Source organism: Equus asinus, chromosome 8 (genome assembly GCF_041296235.1).
Source record: "Equus asinus isolate D_3611 breed Donkey chromosome 8, EquAss-T2T_v2, whole genome shotgun sequence".
In the NCBI taxonomy this organism is placed as follows: Eukaryota; Metazoa; Chordata; class Mammalia; order Perissodactyla; family Equidae; genus Equus; species Equus asinus.
The window spans coordinates 36,188,568-36,202,674 of NC_091797.1; the positions used below are offsets into that span (position 1 = coordinate 36,188,568).

The 14,107-nt window shown below is 36.9% G+C and overlaps 1 pseudogene; it reads right to left on the reverse strand.

Moving 5' to 3' along the window:
* Nucleotides 1–6,151: 6,151 nt before the first annotated feature.
* On the reverse strand, nt 6,152–6,984 carry LOC106843451 (olfactory receptor 12D1-like; annotated as a pseudogene).
* Nucleotides 6,985–14,107: the final 7,123 nt, after the last annotated feature.

The window sequence follows — 14,107 nt, forward strand, 5'->3', positions numbered from 1 at the left end:
GAAAGCAGCCATAATTTTTTTCATTATACCCAGAAAACTTTCTTAATAATTGGTCGTCTAGGTTTATAGATACACAGTGGTAAGTTTGCTGGGTATTATACATGATGTGAGTTCTATTTGAATTAGATAACAGTCCTTGAAAATTTCTCCACAACAATGCTCCCTTGTAATATACATATCCCCAAAAGAACTTCTAAAAGCCAAGGGAATATTAGCGTATTTCCAAGGAGTCATAAACATTTTATCTAAGTCATCATCCTAATATAAAACTAAGGCTGTGTTTGGGGTTATATTAGCCGTATTGGTGGGCAAACATGGTGTTTCTTTGGCATGTATTAGAGGGAGGGGGCGAATAGACAAGTGAGTCCAACATTGTCCAAATTAACAGGTGTAATAAAATGAAGGAAAAAAGTAAGAATACAGCGCCTGGTCCTGAATTTTGAGAGGGGTTATCTGGCTCAGACGTCAGCAGCTTCTCTTTCTAGTCAGTTTGATTTGGAGGTCTCCAGAAGTTGTTAAGGACCAGATGCCAGGTGGAGACTTCTTTATCCTTGAGATGTATCTCCAAGGTTAAATGCTTTCTAGTTCTGCAAGAGTGTCAGTGGTTAGTAGCACTTGGTAAGATCCTTTCCCATGGAACTGGAGGTATCTCTTCTTTTAGTGTCACTTCCAGAATACCCAGTTACCAAGCTCTAAACTGTGATCAACAGGGTCCTTTAAACTGGAATCCTGGAAAGCTTCTTTATCCTGCTGACGATAAGCTTGAGTATAAAACATTAGAAACTTAGAGAATCTGGGCCTACTAGCATAAGGCAACAAGGGATCAGCAAAAGGTAATGTTTCAACAGACACTGATCTCTCAGTGACCATCCCATGTGGGGTCAGTTCATATTTTCCAAAGAGGGAACTGCAAGTAGTCAGTGAGATCAAAGGCGATACATTAGGCCAGGGGAGTTCAGTCTATAGGTATATAACAAAACCTTAAAGACAATTAACAGGACTAGAATCCAACATCTACAAGGGTGCAATATAACTTTTTCTCTCCACAATTACCCTCATTATTTTTTACCAAAGATAATCACAATAAAACTAATTTGTTTATATTAAAAATTGGCCTGATTACTTGTATAAATGAAAATAATACTCACTGAGAATTTCTGAATTCTGGAGGGATCAGGTAGGGATAAAAGTAAACGTTTCATTTTTTTTCACAAAGCTGTATCTTACCAAATTGTTAATAGCTTAAGAGAAAAGATTTCTTTAAATCAAGTTCAGTTGTATGATCTGAAAATTTATAAGAAACCTGTATTCTAGAACATCAGAGTCCTTTCCATGAATCTCTCTGAAGATGAAACATATGTGCAAAAGCAAAAGAGTAAAACAACTGGCTGTAAATGACAAAAAAGCACCTTAAAATAGCATGGATAAAGATTTGATTACAATGCAATTGGCAAGGAAATTTAGTTATTTCTATAACATGTATTTTAGATAATGAATAGAATTATACAGAGACATATCAGATTTTTAGGAATTTTATATAATTTTTAGAACAGGTATTAATAACATTTATCCACACAACATAAGCTAAGAAGGTTCATCATCATTTATTTTACCTGCTTCTCATGAAATTTGGGAAACATACCAAATAAATCAATTAACCTAATTACAAAATAAACGTAATTAATTTAGCATCTCCCTCTTTATAGAAATAGAAAACACATTCTTTGAGAAGTCCTAGGGATCACTGGAAATTCTCAAAACTATTTTAGGTCAAAAGAAAGATTTTATTTAGAATTTGAATTTTGGGGAAGTTTGTCAGAAATATCAAAAGGTTTTAAAACACTTGGTCAAATAGGATCTTAGCTCTCTGTGAAACAATGTTAAGTTATCCATTTAACCAAAGTGAAAATAGAAGATGTTAATGGCAAACATAGAGAGTTAAACAGTTAAAAAAAAAACTTAGCTCTCCTAATAGAGACTTCAGCTTTTTGAACATGGGCCAGTATTATGACAAAACACAGGATCCTTGCCTTTTAGGTAGACTTACTTAAGGGTGAAGAAAAACTCTTCATAATCTCTTTATCAAGAGCAGGTTAAAAGTCCAAGAAAACTATCATTTTAAGAAAGAGAAAGAAAACCAAATTCTATTTTTTCACCAGTGTACTTTTGATATTAAAACTCATTTACTTAATTAAATTTATTTCAATCATAGTCAACTTGACCATGCACAAATTGTTTTCTTCAAGATTTCTCTTCAACAAGCCTTCTATAACTTTACTTTACATTCAGAATTTGTCCCATGCCTTTCCTCCTTCCTAGCACTTTAGGACAATTTGCTTTCTTACTAAGCAAACAAAAATATCTCCACTCCTTATAGCTTCTTTACTGGAAACATACATCTTAAAATGCTTGTACCAGATGTTTCCCTCTTTTACATTCGCACCCTGTGGATTGGCAGACATAAATACTGTCTAGAAACATGTACTTTCTCACAGAAAATTTATCAGCATGGCACAAAATATGTTTACTATAAACCCAAGTATTTTTCTAGTTTCTCTCAAATAATAAGCCAAAGGTAGATAAATCCACGTTTAGTAATTAATTTTTAATATGTTGTCTTATATGGAAATGATCTAGATACTCAATAAATTCCTATCAGTTAGCTTAATTTAGCAAAACTCAAAGGTTTTAAGTTATCAAAAGATTTTAAAGCTATTTTTAAGTACATACACCATAGAACATAATTATTGATAAAATGTTCACACAAAACCTTTTATCTTTCTCACATCTAATTAGTTTAATTGTGTCCAATAATTATGTTTAGATTGCCTACAAAATCTTCATGAGATATTAGACAAAATCAGTTATCATTCTAAGTTATTTTTGCTGACAAATTTTGTAACAGAAATAACATGTCTGTATCATATCCAATGTTGATAACTCTGAAAACATGCTATTATTTCAATCAAAGCAACCAGCTTAAATGTTTTTATTTACCAAAGATTATTTTATATCACATCAACTTGAAAAACATTTCAGTTAGTTTCCATTATATTTAGAAAGAATTTATATAAGTACTTACTTTAAGCCAATTTGATAGAGCTCTTTTAGAAATTATACATCCAGAGGTAGAAAAATATCACATATATATAACAGGTGTATATATAGACATACATAGATACATAGACAGACACAAGCAGAAACCTCAAGTAGTTTTCATTAAATTTTTGCTATAAATTAGGCACAATATAAAATTCACTAATTTATAAAGGAATAGGTGGGTCCAAACAGCATTTCTGGCAGATAAAATAAACTAAGGTTATCTGCTTAGGAATTGGTGATGGTCTAGATAACAGTTCCTGGAGGGGTTACAAGCTTTTTGAGATGAATAAGGGAGGTTTTTGCAATTAGTGAAAGGGAATGGGTGAATATGAATTTCCTCTAGAGCTGCATTTCCAGTTTTGCAAAAATTGTAAGATAAGGACAGTTGCTCTTGAATTATCAGAAATTGAGTTGTAACTTAAATGACACTATAGGTTGATCTACCTTTCCAACTGCATCATCCTTAATTTTCTTCTTTCCCTTTGGATATATAGTTTTATTTTAACTTAGGGAAGAAGGCCTATGTACAAAAAAAATCCTATCAGGCTTTGAACGTCAGCTTCCAGTTTGGCCAAATATCTGATCATAAGTTGCTAAGTACTTTCAAATATCTTGTCAGGTTTCAGCCAGAATAAATAGTAAATATTTCTGGCAATATTAAACAACTCCATAATTTTTCAATTTTACCTTCCCCTTGAGTGTTGAAGGGAAAATACAGCAGTTTCCCAGAAAATCTCTTAGAGTCTCATTAACTGTGGGAGGGGCTCATCTCAGGTAGATTATGGGTGTATCTATAAAACCATAACTTAATAGACTTCTATATAATCTTTTCTTTTAGGTACCTCTTATAATTTCATTTTTCATTAGCTTTTTGCAACAAAACTTTCAATAAGGCTAATTTTGAATTTTGAAACCTTTGTTTTTAAGTGCATTTCTTAATTGATTTTATATAATTGGGACGTTCCTTCTAATGGCTAATGTAACCCCCTTCAGCCTGGCAGCAGTTTGGCAGGATCCTAGCCACAAATAGAATTTAACTCACATTTCTGTACAGCTGTATCTGGTCACAGATAGGGTACAGCTGCATTTCTGTTCACCCATATTTTGGGGCCCAACTTGACCATTACTAAGCCAAGCTCTTGGGACAAAAACCAAGCTTAGTAAGATTTCACTGTTCTTTTTAAATATTTATAACTTCTGAGAGCATGATTTTAAGCAGGTGTGCTGGAAGATGGCATGCTTGATTCTTTAGAGATTAAAGATTACATTTAATCTGTCTGTTCCATGTTTCTCAATTGAAGTGCATAGAAATACAAGTTTTGGAAGTTCAAAGGAGCCCCAAAGTGACCAGGGTAATTTTAAACCACGTTTAGTATTATCGGTCCACTGGGACAAAAATTTCTGAGAAGAAGGACCATGGTTCTTAAATATAAAGCCAGCTGGCCTTCCTTAGGGAGGTTGATCAGTTATGGTTGCTCTAGAACAATTGTTCCCCATTTTGACTATCTAAGACTTAAATTATCTTTTGTCAGGTTTTTTCATTTTATTAAGAATGGTCAAGTAAAGACTCTATACATAATGTACATAAAGTCTGCTGGAGTTCCAGTGGGTAGCTGCCCATCCAGGAGCTTGTCAGGTTTAAAAGTATGGTTTCACATTTTCTTTTAACTTCATTTTAGTATAAAGTCTGAGAAATTCCTAAGAGTAGTGTAGCAGGTCAAAAATGTTATACTTGGGAGTGTCACTTCCTAAAAGGCTGTGAACACTCTCTGATGTGTCTTGGTTTCTTCTGCTGGCAGTCTAAAACTGTCATGGAGGCTCACAATACTGGATGACCAATCCTCATGCGTGCATCTCTGGACAAGCCATTGCTTATGTAATGTGAATGATCACAATAGAGTTCCTTATGGGACCACTGCACATCATGAGGATCGACCTCAAACACTTCAACTAAGTTCTCAGTTGCCTGAGAACACCTTGCTCCTGGAAGGAGTAAGTGCCCCTTTGCTTTGGAGCTGAATGAGTTCAGCCTCTCATTTTGCTGTCAAACAATTTGTTCAGACTTTGTAAACATAAATCTTTTCCAATTAAAACCCAAATTTAAAGGTAAGCCAACCTGATTCACTCCAAAATTTCCCCTAGGTTCCCCTTACCTAGAAAAGTACTGGAACACCCTTAAGATGTTAACTCCTAATAATGAAAACAACTTGAATAAAAGTCGGGACCTTCAGCTTAAATAAGGAGGTCCAGATAACAAGAGAACTCACTAAAACACCTGAAGAGTGCAGTGAAGCCAGGGGATAGCAATGGACCCTTGCTGGTACCAACTGCCAGTTCAAAGTAGGCTCAAAGAGGTCTCAGGTGGGTTTCTCTGAAATTCTGCTGGCTCTGGCAAGAGATATCATTGCAAATAATCAATAATCATTCTATAGTAGAGAGTTTTATTTGAGCCAAACTGAGGACTATAGCCTGGGAGTTGTAGCCTTCATAGGGGAAGAAAGTTTTTTGGAGAAGAGCAATTTTCAGCACAGTTATATATCATTTCAAAACAAAGATACATACACCAAGCATGACAGAGGTACATTACTTAAGTGTTCAAGGAGATGTTTGTTACAGATCAGCATGTACACAGTGGGTGTACATGACCCTGGGGTCATAAAAAGGAGGCATTAATTCTTATCTTCAAACAGTATATTTTCTTCAAGTTTTTTTAACTTTAGGGTAATGATTACAATAGATGCATAATGTACCTTTGACAGGCAGTAAGTCAGGCTTCTTTGGTTCAAATAAAATTCAGTCCAGATCAGGTTCAAATCAGAATGGCTTTCCCGTATACATGAAAACATAAAAATTTCTTATATCAGAACACTTTGTTCAACACAACTGGACTAGATTTTCCTATTTTTCCTTTATTCAATTCCCTCTGTTATACAATATTATAAACAATTTGAGAAGCAGCACAATTTCATATCACAACTTTCTCATTGCCTTTTTGTGCCTCAGAAGAGTTCTCTAGCTTTCCTCAAGTCAGAGCCTCCTTATGATCACCCTACCCAAAGTCCCCTTCACCGTTCAGGATGGCAATGATCTGATCCTGATGCATGGAGCTACCTGAGGCAGGACAACTGTAAGTTAAGAGAATAGGAGCATAGAAAAGAATAACTCCAATGATGTGGGCGGCACAAAAGGACGGTGCTTTGTACAGCATGCTACAAGAAAGAGCCTTGCAGAAGAGATGGCTGATAATGTAGAAATGGGAGAGAAGTGTTAGTAAGAATGAGACCTTGGCAATTGTCCCCGTGATGGTACTGAGCAGTCACTGATTGAGATCACAAGTCAGCCTTGTCAACGGCTTAACATCACAGAAAAAGTGATGGATAACGTTGGAACCACAGAAGTTCAAGTGAGAGGTCATTATGAAGTGCAGCAAGGCATGGAAAAAACCAGTGGTCCAGGTAGTGATAGCCATCTGGATAATAGAGCTGATGATTCATGATTAGAGGGCAATGAAGCGGTTTGCCACAAAGCAATCAGAGGCCATTACATCCAACAACATGACCTCAGTATTGCCCAGAAACTGGAAGAAGTGAAGCTGGCTGATGCATTCCAAGAAAGAAATTGCTTGTGTGTTGACAGGAAGTTCGTCTAGAATCTTTTTCATTGTCACCATGGAATAGAAGATATCTGGACATGACAGATTTCCCAGGAAGAAATACCTAGGTGAATGGAGCCTTGAATGTGACATGACAATGATCAGAATGGCTCCGTTCCCAGCCACACTGAGAAAATGAATTGTGAGGAAAACCACAGAGAAGGGTTGCAGACTTGAATGTCTGTTACTTCCAGGAGGAAAAATTCAGTGACTGACGTTTGATTCAGCATCACTTAAAAGAAAAGACAAAAGAATATCTGGAATGCTCTCTCTGATGGGAATCAGAATCGTTTCAGTCTGGGATTTTCCCTCCTAGACAATAATATTTTGAGGGAGCACATTGCTGTTTTACATCGTTCCAACCTCAAAGGTTGTACAATATTTGGATCATTAGACTATCTAATGTTAAGATTACATCTTGGTTATGGACTATGATTCAACCATTTTTTGTCCTTCTTAAAATTGTCATTAATATTTTTCTTTCATGCAGAGATTTAGAGCTTGTTGCTGCTCTACCATCTTCTCTGACTGTGAACATCTACCTTCTGATATAATTCTCCTTTCATCTTCCTAAGTAAAAGGGGGCAAATTTTTAAGTACTCTACCACATTCCTGTCTCTTGACCTAGTAAGAAACCATCTAAAAGGTTTTTACTTAAGAAAAATAGGGAGTGAATTATAAGAACTATAAGGAAATCTGATAGAGTGCATACATTGGAGTGCTTCCTATAGAAGGGAAAGCATTCAAAGTTTGGAAAATCCCTAAGAGGAGAATAAAAAGATTTGAAATGACTAGAATAAAAAATGATTTAACTAGAGAACACTACTGGAGAGCCCATGGAATTTTAGTCTTTACAGCTGGAGGAACTTGTGAGAAATTATCTAACCTTTACTACACCTCCATGAAAGCTTGGCTTCAAGCAATTCAGAGTAAGTTTCTTTGATATTCGTATATATTTTTTATATTGTTAAAGTTTACTACTCCTGGTTAAGATACAAATGTTATGCCAAATATCATTTTCATTTCTCTGACCCACAAAACAAAACTAACAAAAATTCATTTGGGGAAAAATTTTTTTCCTAACATTTAAAGAAAATTACCAATCAAACTTACCTGTACTAAATGATTTATTTCACTGCAATTTCAATATTTAGAGATTACACATTTATTTTGGAGAATATTCAGAGAATCATGCATGTTGAATTGAGAATGAGATATGGCAACAAAAATGTAGGAAGTAAAGAGTCTTTATAATTCACAAACACAATGAGGTGTCCATCATAAGATAGGAAACCAGCTCTAAATCCTGGGCATTAACATTTAATACTGGCATGCAGACAAAAAATATGGGCAACTCCTCCACCTGTCTCCTATTTCATTCTCTTACTTGACTGAGTGTTCAAATTCAAAACTAAGAAAGCTTTTCCAGGATAACAATGTCAGTGTTTATAAATAGAAGAAAATATTTGAAGTGAAAGTTCATATTTGGATTGCAGCATAATCTCATCTTCAAAAACTCTCCCTGTCTTTCTGAAATTCTACTTGCCTATTATGAACCGTAATCTCTAGATAAATCTTGAGAGAGTGTGTCCCTTGGGTCTGAGAAGGATTGTTCTAAGAGTAAACAGGATACATTTCCATACCTGCAACACAAAGGAATTCACCTTGGGAAATTCCTTACTTGAGTTCCATATTTTTTTCACTGTTCCCACTTTTTTTGGTAAAACTTCCTTGAGAAGTTTTGACATCTTATTTCTCAAGCTATTTCAATGTGATAGGCAACATTGTTTCTAGAAGAGAGACCTAAGGCCAGCACAGGGTAGTGGGTTAAAATTGATTTGTTTGGGCAAAGCCAGGATTTTGTTGTTGTTGAGGAAGACTGGATCTGAGCTAACATCTGTTGCCAATCATCTTTTTGCTTGAGGAAGATTGGTCCTGAGCTAATGTGTGCAAATCTTTCCTCTATTTTGTATGTAGTTTGGCACCACAGCATGGCTTGATGATTGGTGTAGGTCTGTGCTCAGGATCCAGACCCATGGACCTGGGCTGCTGAAGTGGAGCACACCGAACTTAACCATTAGGCCACTGTGCTGGCCCCAAAGCAACGGTTCTTGAAAGACGATGATATTTTAATGAAAGGGCTGTGTGATAGACAAAAGTCTACCCACATACAGAGGAAGATTACAAAGGGTTCCTCTGTTGTAGCTTAGGTTCTGAAATTTAAGAATAAAAAGTATCTCCTGAGAAGATGTAACTGAATGCCTGCCCTTCATAGTGTTTACAGTTTGAATTAATCCATGACATATCTTTAAAAAATCTCGACAAGATTTAGTGTAAACATTGTTTTTAGGATGGTTATATCCCTCTATCATCTGCTGGAAGTAAATATTTCTGAAGGTATTCACTCAGAGATGTCATAAAGAATATTGAAAAACCAGTATGGTAAGTAACTTATTTACTATGATCTTGTATTTGAACAAAAATACATAATACATATTATAGATTTGCTTCCTGGATGATATAATTATGTGCACAAATCATTCTTCAAATCATTTGGATAATCTAAATGATTCATTGATTTTAGATGATTTCTCCTGTGGTCATTTGTTTCTTATCACTGTTTCTAGGTGAATGGTGTTCTAGTTCCATAATTTGACACAGGGAAGAGCAACAGATTTGCCCACAAATTTCCTATTAAATTGGTAGTCATTAGGTTATTTGTGGATTATTCACTATAGAATTTCTCTTTACATTATCAATATAGTTTTTGTAGCTGAAATCTTTACTAACTTCTGCTGAGCTGAAATAAATTCATTGAATTTTTTCTAGCTCTTATACTTTGAAAATTATATATTCAATACCTTTATAATTAAAGAACTCAGAAAGTTTGTTAAATGAAATGCCTCGTGTAATTAATTGATTTAACTTTCTATTAAATTTTGTGTTTTTAGGGTGAAAAAATTCTTCTGAATAAAAATATGAAGTCCGCCAACTTGAAAGAACACCTCAGGTCTGTTCATTCTGAGAGAGTGTCACAACGTGTTTTGGCATTTATGTTTTTCACGTGAAGAGAACTGGACCTTAAAATGATGGGACACTTGCAAACTAGGATTTGCTGATTCTCAAAAACCTTTTCTTAGAGCACACTATAAAGTTACTTTCAAAGGCCAAACAAAAGAAGCCTGATGGAGGAGCTTTAGTGAAGGCAGTTGCCCTGGAAATGGGGCAGGTGGTTTATGGAAGGGAACTGAGAAAAAGTCGGAAGCTATTTCTTTATTAAAGATGAAATTTATCCTGGAATAGTTAACACTTCTTTAAACATTTTGAAGTAGATCTTTGAGGAACAGCAGCCTTGCCACTTCTCTTCAGTGAACAATTGGGTGACACTGCACTCATCTCTCAATGTACCAACTCTGCTTTTCCGTTTGTTCTGCTGAGGCTGATGTTATAGAATTCCTATTTTATGAGTTTTCTTCATAAACTATTAAGGTTATTGATGTTTTGGAAACAATGAAAAAAATTTTAAAACAAAACTTTGTAAAGAAAAGCTTCACACTTAGCTAAGAGGGAGCTTCTCTGATGTTTGGTGATGCATCTACTTTTGATTCTTTAGTGATGAAGGAAGCTTCTGAATTCTTACCATTCATTGCACTTTACACAGGCATGCTCTAACAATAGAGATGTTTCCAACAATGCTGAAATTCCACAGTCAAAATAACCATCAGAAGTAATCAGAAGCAGGGCCCTGTATCATTGATTAAAAAAAAAATTGTCATGAAATGAGAGTCTAACGTGAAGAGCTTGTCAACCACATAGAATCTTGGTGTCTTTCAGAAGTCTAATTTTTTAAACTAAAGTTCCAAATCTGGAACACTTTGGAATAAATATTTTTATCTAGGTTTTGGCTTATCTGGTAGAAATTTATAACAAAGGAATAAAAAAAGTCTTTAGGTTGCAGTCCTGCAGTCATCATTAAGGATGTTACTGAAAATTAAAAAAAAAAAATTTTGATTAAGCTAGAAGATGATCTCTTACTTTATATGTCATGCAGGTCTGTATTGACTTTTTCATAATGAGCCTGTGTTGTTTTTATAATCAGGAAAAAATGTGTTTTGTGGAAAAATATTTTGGCAGGAGTCCAATCTTAATAATTATGCTTGGTGAAGGCTAATGTAACAAAATAAATATATACTTCTTCATTGCTCTACATGTTATTAGGTCAATTGAATGGCAGAACATCCCTCTGAGGGAAGTATAATGACTTCATTGTTCTTTATTCTCTCTATGTAGTTCTCTGCAGATGAACTCTCATCTGCTTAGTGTCTTACCTAACTGATACTAGAAAATGGGTGAGCATCCAATCCAGATGCATGGACTACAAAGCTTGTGCCATTTGTCTGCAGTAACATTAACATGCTATTATCTACTCCTTTTGCCTCTGAAGAAGCTGCATAGTTGAAGGAACTGGTAGTATATGGAGATACTGAGCACCAGGAGAAGCAAATCTTACTTAAAATGTGCTACAGATAACTCACAAAAAATATATGAACTTAATGTTTTAAAAAGCTTCATTGCGGGGCTGGAACGGAGGCATAGTGGTTAAGTTTGCACACTCTGCTTTGGCTGTCTGGGGTTTGCAAGTTCAGATCCCTGGCGTGGGCCTAGCACTGCTCATCAAGCCATGCTGTGGCAGCATCCTACATACAAAATAGAAGAAGATTGGCAACAGATGTTAGCTCAGGGTCAATCTTCCTCAAAAACACACACACAAAAGCTACACTGCAAAGGTAAAAGGCAATGGTTGGGGATTTTTTCTATTTGGATATTCTAACAGCTTTGCCTTCTTCTGGCTTCTTGTGTGGCACTATCACTGAGTCTGGTTGGGTGGCAGACTCCTTGGATCCAAGACTCCAACATCTTCAGAGCTTCCTTGTCATCCTTGTTGCAGAGTATTTGTATAGAGGAGAAGACTGAGAAGTAGGGTGATGACTGACTAGAAGATGGCCTCAATCTTGTTGATATTTGACTCCTATTTTACTGCTGGGAAGACACACATTAAGATGAGAGAGCCAAAGCAGATATGACCACAGAAAGATGGGCTGTGCATGTGAAAAAGGCCTTGTATTGAGCAGCAGTGTAAGCTATGGCTAGAATTGTGACCAGGATTTGGGCATGAGAAGCTATGGTAAAGATCAGTGCTCCTAGAATAATGAGAGTGCTAAAAGCATAACCCACCACTTGGATGGCATATATATCTCTGCACGAAAGGTGGAAAATTTAATCTGCATCACATAAGTGGTTAACCTGGTTGCTGCTGACCATTTCACTACCCACTGTTACTCAACTCCCAACTTTGTGGTACTCTGGCCAGTGTCTGTAGGTCTTTGATTTCTCTGCCCCACATTCCCTTCATTTCTCCTTGTACAAATCTCCTTCTGCAGCCAAGGATTATCTAAGCTGACAGGGCTGTCTGGAATCCCCACTGGTGCATCTTCTCCTCAGAGCTGGAGCTGTTGCTGTGGTAAAACAAGCTACAGGGAACCTAGTTGTTTTTTGTGGCCTGCTGCCTGGAATTAGGATGTCACAGCACCTCACCATATATGGGACCAAAGCTGATGCTGCTCTGCACCCCATCACCAGCCCCAGGTCCCAACATAACTTGGGAAGCAGCCACTGCTCTGAGCCCTGCCCTCCTGGGTCTCAGGTCATGCATTGACTGCCATTGCTGGGGCCAAGCTGTCACTGCTCTGAGCCTCAACCCCTGGGTCCCAGGTTGAGGCTCTGGCCAGTCATTTCTGGGCCTCTGCTGCCATTGTTTTGAGACCCACAGCCCAGGTCCCAACACACAATTTTAATGGCCACCACCAGTGACTTGATGCTGCTGTTCTGCATCTTCCCTCTAGGATATGAGTTGGGGTCTGACCCAACACTCCTAGGCTTTTTTGCTATTGTGCTCATTCTCTGGGCCAAAGCCACCACTGTAACCTGTCATCACAGAGCCTGTGCCACTGCTGCATTCTCCCCAACCTCATCATCTGAGTAACTTCAGCAAACCCAGAGACACATGACTGTAGTTCTGTGGGAGATCTGCACATGTCTGTACCTTAGACACCAGTGCCACTGCTACAGCAAGTGTACCTGTGCCCCAGGACCCAGGTACTGAGGAGTTCTATGTGTTCTTGATGCCAGGAGCCCAGTTCTGTTGCTCTAAGCATGAGCTTACCAGACCAGACACCAAGAGTGATCTCCTCAGCTAGACCTTCCTTCCACAGGCAAAAAAAGGTGAACAGGAAGACCCCAGTAGCTTTTGCCTCTGAGAAATCCAATAGCTCTAGCCACCTCTGTCATTTGCAGGACCTTCACAGTCTTGGACACAGAAGACCTCCATAGTCTGTGTTGATGTTGATCTCAGCTGATGGAGTTGCACAGAAATTACACAACTCTGCCCTCCCAGGAACCAAAGATGTTGCATCACCCCAAGCCAGTGGCCTCACAGTCACCTTCAGGTCAAAGTCTTTCCTGCCAAAGCCAGTCCAAACAGGCTGGAAGAGGCAGCTGATTCCTAAAATGTGAAATAATCATTGCAAAACCGTTGGAAACATTAAAAAGCAAGGAACATGAGAACACGAAAAGAACACAATAATTTTTCAGTAACTAACCCCAAAGAAATGGATTTCAGCAAGTTACCTGAAAAATAATCCAAATAATTATTTTAAGGAAGATCCACAAGATTCAAGAGAACACAGATAGGCAACACAGTGAACTCAGGAAAACAATGCATGTAAAAATGAGAAGTTCAACAAAAATATAGAAGTCATAAAAAATAATCAAACAAAAATTCTGCAGCTGAAGAATACAATGAATGAAATGAAAAATGCTATAGAGAGTTTCAACAACAGGCTTAAGTAGGCAGAAGAAAGAATCTGTGAACTTGAAGACATATCTCTTGGTATTTTCCAGTCAGAAGAAACAGAACAGATTAGAAAGAAAAAGAGTGAAGAAAGTATATATGATTTACAGATATCATAAAGGAAACCATATTTACATTATTGGAGTTTCAGGAGAAAAGAGAGAGAAAAGGACAAAAATTATTTAAAGAATTGATGACTGAAAACTTCCCAAATCTGGGAAGAGATATAGCCATCCATGTATATGAAGATGAAAGATCCCCAAACTGATTCAGTCCAATGATAACTTCACTGAGTCACATACTAATCTAGATCTCAAAAATCAGACAAAGAGAAGTTTGAAAACAGCAAAAGAAAAAAGACTCATAAAAAACAAGGGAACCCAGATAAGACTATCAGCAGATCTCTCAGCAGAAACCTTGTTGGCCAGGAGAGTGAGAGTGCT